Genomic DNA, 16,247 nt, shown 5'->3' with positions numbered 1-16,247 from the left:
TCCTGAGTGTGTGTCAGATGTTTTAACGTATGGTACACAAACTAATTAAATCATCACATATGTCTCAGAATTTGCAGTCCCTGGAATAATTTTGACAATATGGAACACAATTTGCATAATTTGTGCTGATTGTTACTTAGCACTTACTGAAATACAAAGTGGGTTTTTAAAAATTACTTTATTACTTCTGTCAGATTTCGGGGAAGTTGAATTGTACACACTATAGGGAGGATATTAAGAGTTTAAAGCAGGCTTTCTGGAAACATTTATTCCTTGAATGTAGCGCAAGGGGTGGAAAGAGCTTTGTTTGCTGAGTCATCCTTCTCCCTACTTACATTTAAAATAAAACTGCTTTATTATTATTGACTTATATAAGTGCAGAGAGGAGAAAGTGAAAAAGGTAAACAATGGGTATGGGGCTTCGGGGCCATATGTAAGGCACTGTATAGGCCGCTCTGCTCCGTTCCAGAGGAGGAACTCCAGTAACTTACTGTAGACTTGGAAAGTAAATCAAAAGGTGTTGTGGAATGTTAGCTGACAACTGGAACACTGGATAGCTCAGCTGGTTAGGTAAAGGTACCCCTGACCATTAGGTCTAGTCGTGACCGACTCTAGGGTTGCGGCGCTCATCTCGCTCTATGGGCCGAGGGAGCCGGCGTTTGTCCGCAGACAGCTTCCAGGTCATGTGGCCAGCATGACTAAGCCGCTTCTTCTTTTTTTTTAATGAAATGTTTATTAAGCTTTTTAAGAATAATACAGTAAAAATGAAAAAGAAAATAGAAAAATACAAAATAAAAACAGTTAAAAACACACATATTTTCTGTTACTTATTTTCCTTTAACTTATTTCCCGGACCTCTTCATACCTCCCTTTTTTGTATTCCGCTTCAATTTATTGGTTCAGCAAATCCTTACCATTAAATTTTAACCCATTTATAACCCTTTTTTCATATTCTCTTAGAGCATTACAGCTGGAAACCCCTTAATTGCTATCCAACATCATTCTATCATTCATTAATATGACTAAGCCGCTTCTGGTGAACCAGAGCAGTGCATGGAAACACCGTTTACCTTCCCGCCGGAGCGGTACCTATTTATCTATTTGCACTTGGACGTGCTTTCGAACTGCTAGGTTGGCAGGAGCAATGGGAGCTCACCCCGTCACGGGGATTTGAACCGCCAACCTCCTGATCAGCAAGTCCTAGGCTCTGCTGTAGCCACCCGCGTCCCCAGCTGGTTAGAGCATGGTGCTAATAACGCCAAAGTCACAGGTTTGATCCCCATATGGGGCAGCTGCATATTCTTGCACTGCAGGCAGTTGGGCGAGATAATTCTCAGCGTATCTTCCAGCGCTATGATTCTATGAAAGCGCATGCCAAATCAGTGCAGTTATTCCTAAATACAGACACAAATAGCACAACCAGGAAGAAAATCCAAAGATCAAAGCTAATGATTTGCATTTGCATTTTATTACATTCTTCTTGATAACCCTGCCAGGTAGTTCGGTATAATTATTATCATCATCCCATATTGTACACTGAGGCAGAGAGTAGCTTACCTAAGAAAGCTCCCACAGCAAAAGGAAGAAGATTCCAACTGGAGACGTCTTAAATTGTAGGTCAGCTTCTCAGCTGCAACACTACATTAGCTCATGAAATCATTCTGCACTGTGGGCTTTAAACACCAAAGATGGAGAAAGCTTTTCAGCCTGAGGGCCACAATCCCTTACAGGCAACTTTCTGGGGGCCACATGTGAGAGGCAGGCAAGGTCAGAAGCAAAGGGGGGGGGCATAGATGGGCCAGGCAAGCAGTATGATGTCTAAGCTTTGTGCAGCAGGATACATTCCAGCCATTCAAAAGTCAGAGGGCACATCACCATAGACACCCCTCTTCATCCGAGTAAGAAAAGGCCATTATGATGAACAAGGACACATTCTAGCTTAGCAAAAGCACTCACGGAGGGTCAGGTTAGGGGTGTAGCTTGCAGAAGGAGCTTGGTCTGGGCCGTGGCAGACTTTGGGTTCTCAAATTTCAGTGGAGAAGCAAAAAAATTCAGGCCCCGCCTCTCTCGTGCTCCTTCTACAGCAGGGGTGTCAAACTCAAATTCATCGGGGGGCCGCATCAGCAGTTTGGTCACCCTCAAAGGGCCGGTTGTTCAGGCAGCCGTTGGATCTGTCACATCACAGGATGGCATGCGCTCAATATAAAAACAAGTGGAAGTTTCCTGAATGCATGTAAAGTGGAGGTTTCCTGTGTAGAACGGCCTGCGCCGCTAGAGGGCAGACGTTCTCTGGCTTGTAGGCTGCCGCGCATGCGCTGAAGAGGCGGCTTTCTTGTGTCAAAAAAAAAAAGCGAGAATAAAAGGTGAAGGCTGGCGGCCGGGCCACATGACAAGCTCTGGCGGGCCGGATTCGGCCCGCGGGCCTTGTGTTTGACACCCGTGTTCTACAGTGTTGTGGTTTGAACCCACAACTCTACTCCCCCATTCAAATAACTAGCTTCCTGTGGCTGCTTGGCAGTAGATGGGAGGCGCAGGGGGGGTAGGAGGCATCCGAAAATCTGATCACGGACCAGCTTCATCGCATGTGCTTTAGCCCTAATCATATGACTTTGCTTGTCCTCTCCCTTCCTACAGACTGCTTCACTGGCTGAGGCAGCATTGTAACTTGGATGCTCAGAAGAAGAAGGGGTTAACAGGCTATGTTTAATCCACTTTTGACTTTTAATCTCTAAGAAATCCTCCTCCCCCCCCAAAAAAAAAAATCCTCCATAAAAGCTACAGAAAATTAACCATAGCAAGGTTGCTCACGTTTGTAGGCTTCTGTGCCATTGAGATGTACGTTCTCCCTCTTCTCACACCTATTTGCATAATTGCAACCCCCCACCCACCAACACTGACGAGAAACTATTGCACTTTCCGTGCCGCTAATTCATAAGGTTGCCTAGCAACTGGATGGGCGCTCTCACCTCAGACTAATCTATTCATATATACTGTGGCCTTTGCCCAGTTCTGTAGCACTTGAAGAACCATGTGCCTTACATCACGGATATTCAGAGAAGGAATTTACGACGGCACTAAAAAGATAACCCAATTACATATACCTGGAAATTTTGCAGGGAAATTATTAGGTAAGGCACATGCCAGGTGTGAGATCTGGGCTAATGATAGTGAACAATAGATGGATTAAATACTCAGGGCAGATGTTGTGAGGCACAAGGAAAAGTTGGTTAATGAAAATGAGCACAAGCAGAAAATGGGAGGCTTGTGGAGAACCCCATGAAATATGTGAAAAGAGGAAAAAATGAAAGTTAGCCCTGGGGACCAAGGAGTCACCTGCCTCTGAGTTATGTTTTCATCACCATTTGGTGACAGTTTGCCTAAGAGTTCCATTTTAAGTTAGTATAAATTAGTGCTGTGCTGGATTTCTGTCTCACACCCCCCCCCCATTTTTTAACTGTTCTCCATCAGTTAATGAGAAAAGAACTAACTAGCATTCAAAAATTATCAAAGGGCAGAGAAAATTTCAGATAAATTCTCAAGGGTGGGGCACACGGTTTTTGCTGCACTTTTAAAATGGCCTAGGGGTGCTTCTTTCCTTCATGCTACACATCAAATCTCTAGTGGTCCGCATTCTGCAGCTTTCCTGGGTACCCATATTCCCTAAGAACCTCATGATGTCCTTGTTCTTCTTTTAAGCAAAGTCTTTTGATTAATTAATTCAGGCATAGGCAAACTCAGCCCTGCAGATGTTTTGGGACTACAACTCCCATCATCCCTAGCTAACAGGGCCAGTGGTCAGGGATGATGGGAGTTGTAGTCCCAAAACATCTGGAGGGCCAAGTCTGCTTATGCCTGAATTAATTTATTTTAAAGAATTGTGCACAAAGCTTTTTTAATGGGAAGACCTTCCCTAAAAAATAAAATAAAACCAGCACATATGCCCATCTCAGGCCCTCGGTAGCCAGGGCTCCCACCTTTGTGTGTGTCACTTAAAGCTCAGAGAAGACCTTCTGAGAGGACTCTTCCCATAGGTCTCATTCAGATCAGGAAGTGCAGGCAGCTGGGGAGGCTGCAGAGTTCAAACCACCTTGCAATGTTGAAAGAAGTTTAAAAGCTCGCCGAGAATGCATAGCTGTCAAGTGTCCCTTATTTGAGGGGACAGTCCCTTATTCCAGCGCCATGTCCCGCTGCTGTCCCTTATTGATGGATGTCCCTTAAATGTCCCTTAAATGATGTCCCTTAAATTTCAAAGGAAGCAGCTCCTCTCCCTCCCTCCCTGCTAGCCAGGGAGGAGGAAGGCTCCAACTGTGTTGCTCACCCAATAAGAAGTCTAAGAACGACTGGGGGGTGGAGCTTGCATGCCTTGTGTGTGGCTAGTTAATGCAAGCTGAGGGGTTTTTTGAATGCTGGATGCCATTTTGTTGCACGTGCTGCTGCAAACTTTGCAGTGCAAAGCCAGACCGGGGAGGCATCTTAAGTTGAGGTTGCATAGGCCTTGTGGTACATGTGATTCAGATTCTATTCAGTTGAACCTCTGGTTACAAAGTTGGTTGGACAGTGTTCTCGAAGCTACCCAGCATGAGTTTGACCAGACTGCAGGAGGACAGGAAGACTGGAGTGCCTGGAACAGGTGAGGCTGCAGGTCCCTTATTTTGGCTGCTGGTCCCTTATTTTCAAGGCTGCTGGTCCCTTATTTTCAAATCTGTAAGTTGACAGCTATGAGAATGACAAAGCCAAATGGAAGCCTCTTTCTCAAAGGAATGAATATTTTCGGAAATAGGAGAACAGCATTCGGCACAGCACTGTTATAAATATACCGAGGAAACTCTGGCATAGCATTTTTTCCCCGTACTATAGCAGTAATAAAAGAAATAGCCACGCTATACATGCCGCAATTCCCAAGAGGAGGCCTTATTAATTTCACACTAAGCAAAAAGTGCTATTTGAATCTTGTTTATTATATATACCACAGCGGTTATGTTACACTGCGGGCTGGGCTCCAAAATTGTTCAACTGCCGCTCCTGTCCTTTTCCAGCAACATGCTGAAAGAGGAAGGGGGGGGAAATATCTCCCAGATATTGTTAACTCCCAGATCTTGCCATCTCCAGATGGCATGGCCAATGGTTAGAGATGATCGGAGTTGTGATTCAACAACATTCGGAGGGCAACATGTTGGCTTCTCCTGAGAATGTAACCAGAAAAGGAAAAGATAGCAGCAGGAGTGTTTTTAGAGACAAAGATAAGCAAGCTATGGCTGTAATCTTATACAGTGGTACCTCGGGTTACAGACTCTTCAGGTTCCAGCAGTGGCGTAGCGTGGGTTGTCAGCACCCGGGGCAAGGCAAGTAATTTGCGCCCCCTAACCCATGGATTTTAGCAGGGGGCAGAGAGCTGCGAGTGCGAGCGCACCCCCCCAGATGTTGCGCCCGGTGCGGCCGGCCCCCCCTGCACCCCCCATGCTACGCCACTGGGTTCCAGACACTTCAGGTTACAGACTCCGCTAACCAAGAAATAGTACCTCGGGTTAAGAACTTTGCTTCAGGATGAGAACAGAAATCGCATGGCAGCAGTGGGAGGCTCCATTAGGTAAAGTGGTACCTCAGGTTAAGAACAGTTTCAGGTTAAGAATGGGCCTCCAGAACGAATCATGTTCTTAACCCAAGGTACCACTGTACTTACTTACTTGGGAGTAAATCCCATTAAATTCAGTGGGATTTATGTCTCAGTAAATGTGATTATGCCATGAGTCTTTTCATAACACAGCCTTGGACATTTGCCCCATAATTAAAGCATAAACTTAAAGGAGAAAAGCTTTCAGGTAGTTGATTTTATAGGTATATTTAGGGGAAGGCACAGGAGGCCAGAGGCCCAGGTCCTTTGTGCTGGGACCCATATCTCCTGTTCTACCATGGCCCCCTCAGCTTTGTCAGGATCTGGCATGATTTGGCAGCCTGAAATGCAACAGGAGGAGCAGATGAGGGACTGGAAGGTGGGCACCCAGGGGTGAAGCAGGGAGGGCATCTCTTTGTAACTAAAAGTCAGAGAGGAGGAACCAGATATGGCAGATCTCTCCCTTGCCCCTCCTGTGGAGCGCAGAACGTCACCAGACAGGGGGACTTGAACCAGCCAGAAGAAGAAGAAGAAGAAGAAGAAGAAGAAGAAGAAGAAGAAGAAGAAGAAGAAAAGAGTTTGGATTTGATATCCCGCATTATCACTACCTTAAGGTGCCTCAAAGCGGCTAGCGTTCTCCTTTCCCTTCCTCCCCCACAACAAACACTCTGTGAGGTGAGTGAGGCTGAGAGACTTCAAAGAAGTGTGACTAGCCCAAGGTCACCCAGCAGCTGCATGTGGAGGAGCGGGGAAGCAAACCCGGTTCACCAGATTACGAGTCCAACGCTCTTAACCACTACACCACACTGGCTCTCTGGAGTAGAATCTGGAGGCACAGTGGGGGCAGCTCCCCCCCTTTCCCTGGTGCTGCAGGGGGGTGGGGAGGATGGGGGCCACCTGTTGCTGTAGCCATGCTGCCATCACGCTTGGCTCCACCCCCTGGCTCTGTGCGACATCACATACATGATGTCAGGACATTGTCTTGGGCCCCTGCAATGTTTTCGAGAAGTTGTAGGTTGTCATTTCTTAGTACAGAAAGTATGGATCTGATGTGTAGAGATCCTTCCTATTCTGTTTAATAAAATAAGGTTCAAGAAGGTTCTCTGTGTGAAAGAAGGTTTCTGTTTGGGTTATTTCTCTGGGAAGCTGACTACAGCTGGTTTAAACTGGTTCTGTTATCTTTCTGCCAAGGTTGTGCTGACTATAATAGTAAGACCAGGAGGTCTCACTTGCTTTCTCTTTTCTGTCTCCTTTGTTCTAGTGTTCTGTTTCTGCATGCTGTAGTATCAAGTTTTAGACCAGGCTTCCTCAACCTCGGCCCTCCAGATGTTTTTGGCCTACAACTCCCATGATCCCTATCTAGCAGGACCACTGGTCAGGGATGGTGGGAACTGTAGTCTCAAAACATCTGGAGGGCCGAGGTTGAGGAAGCCTGTTTTCGTTCCTCGCCAGGGCGCACACTCCTTTGGCGAAATGTAATCCAGCGCCATTCTATCTTGCAAGGAAACTAAGCATATGTTATACTGTTCACCATTGATTCCCTCCCCAAGCATTAATTGAAACATTAATGTTTTTAATGCCTGACTGAGGGCATTCAGCCATTCTCATTGCCCTTGCTGCCTCATACCAAAGGAAGGCTGAACCAAAACGTACCTGACACATCATTACTAAAAGGGAGGCTTATTTTGTGCTTAGACAAGGCCATTTCTCTCTTATTTCATACTCTTTCTCCAAGATGGGGACGTATACAAAATGCAGGCATTAGTAACACCTTCAATTCCCATTCTTGAGCAACCAAAGGTACGCCTTCTGTTCACGCATAAAAGCAACTTCTTCCATAAGTGGGTAAACCGCATTTCAAAACCTTCCCTTCGCAGTTTTCACTGGGCCAATAGTCTTCCTTTCCATTCATGGTTACATTTTCTATTACAGCTCAAAGTATGATTGCTGTTACTTTGAACAATCATACATTCCTGTCTCTTTCTTTTCGAAGCAGAAGGAGTGGCAGACACATGTAGAGGTTTCACTTGCATAATATTTACAATTCTTATCTGCGGCACCCTCCCACATCGTAGCTTGGCCCTCCCAGTCCCAGCAATGGACATAATTTGTACGCCATTGGATAGGAGAACAGAAGCAGCCAAAGAAATCTGGTCCTGAGTTGACCTGAAAATGCAAGCTTGTCTGGAAGCCCTGCTTGTAGCATATTGATGATCCAGATGACCTCCTACCTAATTGGTAGCAGCTGTAGCAGTGAGCTTATACGTGTTTCACACACTCTGATGTATCCACAGGCCCCAGGCGTTGTTAGACGGGTAGGAAATGGTTAATAACAGCCCCTTGTGTTCCTATGTGACGTTGCCTACCTGAGCCTATAAAGATTGTGTGTATCTTCATTTGGGTGTGGATGAGGCATCCCCTTGCTTTGGAATCTGTCCCACAGAATGCTGTGAGCCGGGGCAAGGAGGGAAATGTTGGACTTTTGTTGTAAGTCTGTACCCTTCTTTAATAAATCGTTAGACCTGATCACTCTGCTGGTTTGAGCAGCTTTCTTTGGAATTCCTGTGTACCCGAACTCCCGTGAGGCCTTCTCTGGTTCTGGAGGGTGTTTCAGGTTCCCAGCTGATCCCTTAACTTTACTGCAAGGAAACATTCATGCAATTCCAACGTACACTTAGGCTGAGAGCTTGGCAGGTCTCTGTCTTAAAAAGCTCCTTTCAAAGGCCTGCCATCCAAATGTCCCGAGGCTCTGAAGAAATAAAATATTTTGTAAATCCACCATGGATATTATAGATAGGGTACAGAAAAGCCCGTCAGCACTTGACTTAAAACAGTTTTAGGGCCACCTGTAGTTGTACCAAACCAGGTATAGGTACAGCAAAGCAGAATTCAGAGAAGTGTGAATTTCAAAAGGTTAGCTGCATTTCAGTTTCTGTATTATTTCAGAAAGTGCAAATTGCATAGGTTCACATAGAAATGAGAACTGAACCCAAATTCTCCCCGTTCCTAATTATAAGCAGCTTCTCAAACTTCTAAAAGGCCAAAATAAAGGGCAAACAAGCATTTCAACAGAAAAAGGGGGTGGTGGAGGGAATAAACTTTTGTCAACGAAGCATATAAAGTTCGTATTTTCACTGCAAATAATTCTTATTGACATAATGAAAAAAGCCAGTCATGTCCAGCCCATGGGCCTTTGCTGAGATGCCCTCCAAACTCCCAGTTCTGTATACAATATTCCCATACGACCGGCAATTGAGCAACATTGGTTTGTCACCTGCTGCATCTGAGGACAGCAGGGCAGATGGCATGACATAAACTGCTTTGTTCTCCAATACTTTGTCATTGTACCCCCCCACCCCAATCCCACCAGCCTCTGTTGCTTGACACAGACATCTCACTCTGCTTAATGGGTAAGGCTCGTCCATTACTTTGAAATGTTATAATCATTCCCTTATCTCTATAGGCAGCAATTCTTTAAAACACTGTCTCTTTGCTGTTGTGGTTGGGGACATGAAAGCAGAAAAATTCTTCCAGGTGATCCTAACTGTTCTCCTGGCATGCCGCAAACAACTCTGCTTATCTAAGAAAGCACAGGAGCTTTAGAATAATCATCCTAGGTAACTCTTCTGGGCCTGGGATGCTGCCAAGGCTTGGAAGGTGTCTTTCCTTCCCCTGGGAAAGAGTTTTCTCCCATCAGTTGAAAAATATGGATCCCTCCCTCCCAAAAATAATATTCTATTGAATTTTCTGTCTCTGTGACCTTTCTGGTATCCTATCTGTTTTCATGTTGGATCATCGTGTGCCGTGGAGATTTGAAAGCTATCTGCATCTTAAGAAATAAAAATAAAACGAAGATGAGTTGCAAATTAAATGCAAGCAAATCCTCAGGGCTCAAAGAGTTGCTTTTGTGGTTGAATGTGATACTTTGCCTCCAACATGTTTCGGAAACTTTTCTCTTTCTTCTCCTGCCTTTCAGTGAATTCCTGTAATATTGGGAATTTTACATGAAGGAGCTGAATGTCTGAAATAACATTCCAGGTGTTAGGGCAGCAGTGCTGGGATTGCCGTAAGGAGTTCTGTTCTGAACATGAAGAAATAGTAAGAGAATCTGATAAGATTACTTTTAGCAATGTAGAAAATTTGAATTCAAGTAATGGAACTTTATTTGTGATTGTAATGGTGCCCATTTCCACAGAAAGCATCAACCTCACCCATGTGGTTTCATCACTTGCATGCAAGGGCTGGGGGAATCCCCAGAACAAATTTGGAAGGGTACCTGCAGAGCAGAGGCACCAATTGACACCCATGAATAGGGAGCAGGAAAAAACTTAAATAGACCAGAGACAATTGTACTTCATCCAGCAGAGCTTTTACTGCGGCTGAAGGCAAAGGAGCACAAATGGTCACAAATCCAATACATTCAGGATTGGCACTGTCCATAAGAAATCCAATTGCAGCACTTACCATAAAACTTACAAAACTTACCATATATTCCAGATAACAGCAGGGGAATGGGTAAGGATATTGATTTGGGGCCCTAAGCTATAGCTTGTTTAGCTTATATGTAAATCCGGCACTGCATATGGTTAAGATAGATGGGAAGGGGGGGATGGATGGATGGGTAGAAGAGAAAAGAGGGGTAAAAAAGTTAGGAGTGAGATTAGCATCATAAGGTGATACCCAACAGAATATCAGGAGCAAGGGATGCAGGGACTGAAACAGTTAATTTGTCACAAAGAGAAACTGCTAGGTGGAATGAAAACAAGGTGATATTTGACTGGATCGAAAGGGGAGTAAGCAAGCTATGTTACAGGTATCAAAACATTTGGAGACGTCAGGAGATGGAGAACGCAACAAATCACGCTGTAGGAGCTTCAAAGAGAATTGCAGATTGAGCAGTTATGCATAGCTGACGGTGTAAAATAGGGTAGCAACAAAGGGAACGAACAGTGCCACGTCAAAAGGTGTAAACTGCTTATTGGTTCCTGTCGCTGAAATGATGCTTTAAGATTGTGTTGAACTAAGGCAACGACAGGGTGGGTTTGATGTTGATGTACCTATGCTTGCAAGGCATTTGAATCCTTTGTAATGACTTCTTCATTGGGGTTTCACGTGCAATAAATCTTTCCTTATTCATAGGTAAAGGTAAAGGGGCCCCTGACCATTAGGTCCAGTCGTGGCCGACTCTGGGGTTTGGGCGCGCATCTTGCTTTATTGGCCGAGGGAGCTGGCGTACAGCTTCCGGGTCATGTGGCCAGCATGACTAAAACGCTTCTGGCAAGCCAGAGCAGCGCACGGAAACACCGTTTACCTTCCCGCCGGAGTGGTACCTATTTATCTACTTGCACTTTGATGTGCTTTCGAACTGCTAGGTTGGCAGGTGCAGGGACCGAGCAACGAGAGCTCACCCCATCGCGGGGATTCGAACCACCGACCTTCTGATTGGCAAGCCCTAGGCTCTGTTGTTCAACCCACAGCGCCACCCGTGTCCCTCCCTTATTCTTACCTCGTTACTATTGCCCTCCGGGAAGGGAAGCTAAAATTCACCTGCAAGAAGAGCCTGCTGGATTTGCCCAATGGCCCATCTCTTCCAGCACCCTGTTTTCACAGTGGCCGACCAGACGCCTGTGGGAAGCAGACAAGGTGGACCTTGAGTGGAGCGGCACTCTGTCCTCCTGCAGTTTCCAGCAACTGACACGCAGATGGTGGAGGCAGAGCATAGTCATCATGGCTAGTAGTCATTGATAGCCTTGCCCTCCACAAAGGTGTCTAATCTTCTTTTAAAGCCATCTGGTTTTAAAGTGGAGCCAGCACATGCAGGGATTATCCTGCATGCCCAGCCCTCCGCACGCCATTATGCAATGTTTCTTCTAAGGTGGTTTAGCGCCCATCAGATTGGAAGTGAAATGGGGCCATTCTTCATGTCTTTTTGTGTATGGAGGAAACCTAGATAAGCAGAGCTACATAAACAAATGCCTGGTAGAAGCAATTACCTTTGCTTCCTCCTGACCACTTATCCAGCAGAGCCTCCTGGTCACCCTGTACTGTAAGAAGAACCAGGGTGGATCTACACACCGGGGGTGTGCTGGTCCCGGGGGGAGGTTACCGTGGGGCGAGGTCCAGGACCTGAGTCGAGGGTCGGCAGACAGTCCTCCACGGGCAAAGCGGGGTCCACAGCGAGGAGCCGGGCAAGGACAGGAACTCTGGGGGAACAGAACTGGGTGCTGGCCGAAACAGCTCTTCAATGACGTTGCTCCCGCAACCTGGGACTGGGCTGACTGGCCTTTATCTTCTCTGAGGCCAGGGGCGGTCCCGGCCCCCAGGTGACCCGCCTCTCCTGGCCTTAAGGCGAGCACTCCTCCTGGGAGAAACCAGTTCCCTCCGCCTCTCTGCCCTGAGCCTCTGCAGCTCAGGAGAGGCCGGTGGGTTACTGGACCCAGGGGGAGACTCACTTTCCCCTGACAGGGCTGGGAGAGGCGCACCTGTAGGCAATGTGTCCTCAATCGCCTCCGGAGCCAGAGTGGATTCACCTGGTGCCTGCTCCTGAGGATCCAGCACAGGTGCAGGCGCTTCAGAATCAAGGCCCTGCCCCAGCTCAGCTGGCCCTGGAGGCAGGGACGCCTGTGCAGGCTGGGATTCCTCCGGTTCAGCCTCTGAATCGGATTCCCAGGCCATCACAGGGGGATGGGACGGACACACTATCAAAAAGTCAGAAGTTAAATTGTTATAACAAAAAGGGGGGAAACCACTATGTAAAATCACATAGGAAATTTTTTCTGCTCTACAGTGCCATCTGTAGAGATGCATCTGGTGTTGCATGCTTATAACGCATTCCAAACGTTTTTTTGACTAATGTAGCTGAGTCCCCAAACAGATAGTGGAAACCTCTTGCAGTGACAAACGCAGTTGTCTCCACCAATGCTTGCTCCATGCCTTTTGCTAATAATAAAGGGCTTGCCAAACAGTCCCGAGATGCGGAGATGGCCTCAGACAGAGCCTGCCTTTTGAAAGCATCCCATTCTTCTAATGGGCCCTTCACTAACATGCAAGAAAAGTCACACCCTAGCTGTGTTCTCACAAGTATCTGCTGCTTTTTCAGTTACACTTAACTCCACTCTGAGATCGTTTGACAAAGGTCAGGCTGAAATAAATATTTAATACATGAAATAAAAATATTGCTTTCAGGCTTTGGGTTTATTTCATAGTGCAGAATTAATCAATTAGCTTACTTGGCCATTCATTAATGGAGGTGTTAAGCATTAAGTATTGGGGGAAGCCAAAAATTGTCATTCTTTCATTGCAGTGTTTCACAGTACATTGTGTTTGAAAATCTGGAAAAAACCATCCAAAGTGTTCAAACATTCAGGAACATGGGCTTGAATTGCAAGCAAATATGTTATGAGGTAACAACCTATTATCAATTTTCTGGAAAGATGGGGAAAGTTTTACTTCCACCAGTCTTTAAACCCTTCCTCTTTTCTTCTCGTCATTGCTCCCTCTTGATCAGAGATTTTAAAAATTACAATCGGCTTTAGCAGCACCCAGTAAATTTTACCAGCACCCCTAAAACCTTGTAGACAGAATCTAAACTATGGTCTTTCCCACCATGAATGTTTTTATCAGTTAGTAGAGTACGTCCAAGTAACTGGAAAGAGAAAATCCACACACATACTCTGTACAGAAAGGACAATCAACCAGGGCTTCATATTTGGCCGTCTTTTGGAACATTTGAATAACCAATACATGATGTTCTTTTTTACAATGCTGATGTAATTTGAAGGCGCCAGTATTCTGTGCTATCCAGCAGATCTGAGCTGCTTATGGGCTTGAATGACCTTGATGCTATTATTCTCCAGGAAAAGCAAACCAAACCAGTTTTGCATGCCTAAAGCCACCATACGGAAAGATTACTTGGTGTGCCTTTCGCCTGCAAAACTGGAATTCAAAATGACAAAACTTTAACGAGACTGATGTTAATGGGAGGCATAACCTCTGCTATTTACCAAAGCAAAGATACCACTCCCACTCCCCAATTTTCATGGGTCTGTTCTTCCCTTATGTACCGTATTTTTTGCTCTATAAGACTCACCTTTTCCCTCCTAAAACGTAAGGGGAAATGTGTGTGCATCTTATGGAGCGAATGCAGGCTGCGCAGCTATCCCAGAAGCCAGAACAGCAAGAGGGATTGCTGCTTTCACTGCACAGTGATCCCTCTTGCTGTTCTGGCTTCTGAGATTCAGAATATTTTTTTTTCTTGTTTTCCTCCTCCAAAAACTAGGTGTGTCTTGTGGTCTGGTGCGTCTTATAGAGCGAAAAATACGGTACGTCGTGTGCACTGAGGGAGGTGAATATTTGTGACTGTTGTCAGTTGGGCCAGAGTCACAGGGCTTTGGAGTGGGGAAGAGTTGTTGCAATTCCATGAAGGCGTTGAGTGTAATATCTCAGCCAGGAGATTCTTCATCAGAGGATGACATGAAAGTCCCAGCATTACACCAAGCCCTGAACAGGCTCAATTTATGAGTTTGGAGCTGGGATCCTTAACTGAAACTGAGGGTGGGTCATCTGCAACATGGGTGAGTTTGGCCTTGAATATCAATGGCAGACCTTCATTTTGGGGGCCCTGAAGCTTGAACTGTTATGGGGGCCCCTTCGCAACCAGCAATAAGATCTGGGTAACCACTGTTATTTTTGTTATGTACTGAAGTTCTCACCCTGGGCCAGCAGGGGGATACTGTAGATAGTTCAGGTCCACATATGCAAATAAGGGATCGAAAGTGACGTTCAGTGATTGGATAGTTACAGAAAATGGTTACTGTTGCGTTCTAGTGGAGCTCTATATAAGCAGGCTGGCTGAACCCTTCAGTTCAGTTCTCTTCTGGCCTGTGAATAAACAAGAGCTGCTTGAAGAATCGCTGTGTCGTCTGATATGTTCACCCACAACTTAACAATTTTCTTCAGTGGAGTTGTTCCACGACAGATCACCACACCTTTCCAACTTCTGTGCTACTGACTCTCAAACTTTGGGATTGTTACTATATATACTAATCATCATCATCAAATTGAGCTGTGTGACTTGAATTAGATCTACTAGATCCAAAATTTTAAGCAATGTGCACTAAAGTTACTTCTGGGGCCCCTCTAGAATTAGGGGCCCTGAGGTTTAGGCTTAATTAGTTTCATAGTAGAACCACCCCTGTCTAACATGAATGCTTGTTTACTCAGACAAGCCCAGGACACATTTTTTTTTACTTATGCCACTGGCAAACACCCTGGTAAATGAAAAACCTAGTGACAGCAGAACAATGAGGCTGGTTTATTATTTATTTATTTATTTATTTATTTAAAAAATAAACTTAAAAGAGAAAATAATAACTAAGTCCCTGCTCCAAACACTCAAAATGGAATCTGGATGCTCATGGGACTGACAGCTTAGCTTTTCTACTTGGAACTCTCCATTGCCTGGTCAACGCATTAAGTTGAACCAATGGAATCTGCTTCGTCTTGCCGTGGCTTAATGGTTATTGATGTGGTGGTGGGTTTTTCCTTTGATGGCACCAGTATCATAGAATGCATCCCCTGCTGAAATATAAGGGCGCAATGTGTGGTGGTATTTTACCAGCTTTCAAAGATGATGCTTCTGTTTATACCGGCCTTCCCTCGATCTCTCTGCCTGAGTCTCCAGTTTAAATTGTGGCGTTATTTCAACAGGATTGTTTTATTGCATATTTTCAAGTGTGGGTGTTAATATTTAAGTGTTTAATGGGATTGTTTTATTGTATATTTTAATGATGGGTTTTAATGGCTTTTGCACCTGTAAACTGCTTATAAGTGGTATGTAAATAAATGAATAGTTTTTAAAAGGAGAAGGGATGAAACAAACCCTTGCCACCCAAACTTGCAGAAACAAAACCCAGATTTATATTCAATGTAATCGTCAGAGAGAGTTCTCACTCCCCAAACTCCATAGCTCCCTGTGGCAAAAATGCTGGTCCAAATATTCAACCCCAGCACAAACATCACACGGTGCTGCTGTTGAGATGTGTTTGAGCTGTAGATTGGACAAAACGTTCCTGTTATGCGTATTGGGATATTCTAATAAGTATGCACCTATTTTCCTCACTCAGACACCAATGTACATAAAAATACAGTTGGGAAATATTGACACTTAGCCATGTGCATTTTGAAAGGTTTTATACCAAACTGCATGTTGCAAAACATTTATATACCTACTCGCTTGCTGTTCTGCAAAAGGTCAACGAGAACAGAGCTATCTTGTAAGTCGATTTTTGGATGTAACCTAGATATCCTTCTTTATTGCACAATAAATAATGTATTATCATAGTGCATTGACCTGTGGTCCTTTTGTGTGTGCTTTCTCTCCCTTGCCTAATAACTTATATTTATCTTAGCCAACTGTTTTGTCTTTATCCTTTGATCAGAAGGACCCTGTAACTAAGTACCTTTATAAATAGAAACCCATTTGGTGCTGTCTGTGCTTTGGAGGCAATATCCTAAGTTATCGAATTTGTTTGTAAGATTACGATGACTTACTAGGTCTTTTGAAATTTAGTTTAGAGGGTTTTTGAGCCTGTATTGCTACAATCTACGAAGACCTTGTCACCGAATTAATTTTTAT

This window comes from Podarcis raffonei, chromosome 11 (assembly GCF_027172205.1).
Source record: "Podarcis raffonei isolate rPodRaf1 chromosome 11, rPodRaf1.pri, whole genome shotgun sequence".
NCBI classification, from domain to species: Eukaryota; Metazoa; Chordata; class Lepidosauria; order Squamata; family Lacertidae; genus Podarcis; species Podarcis raffonei.
Note: the sequence above shows the minus strand (reverse complement) of the source record.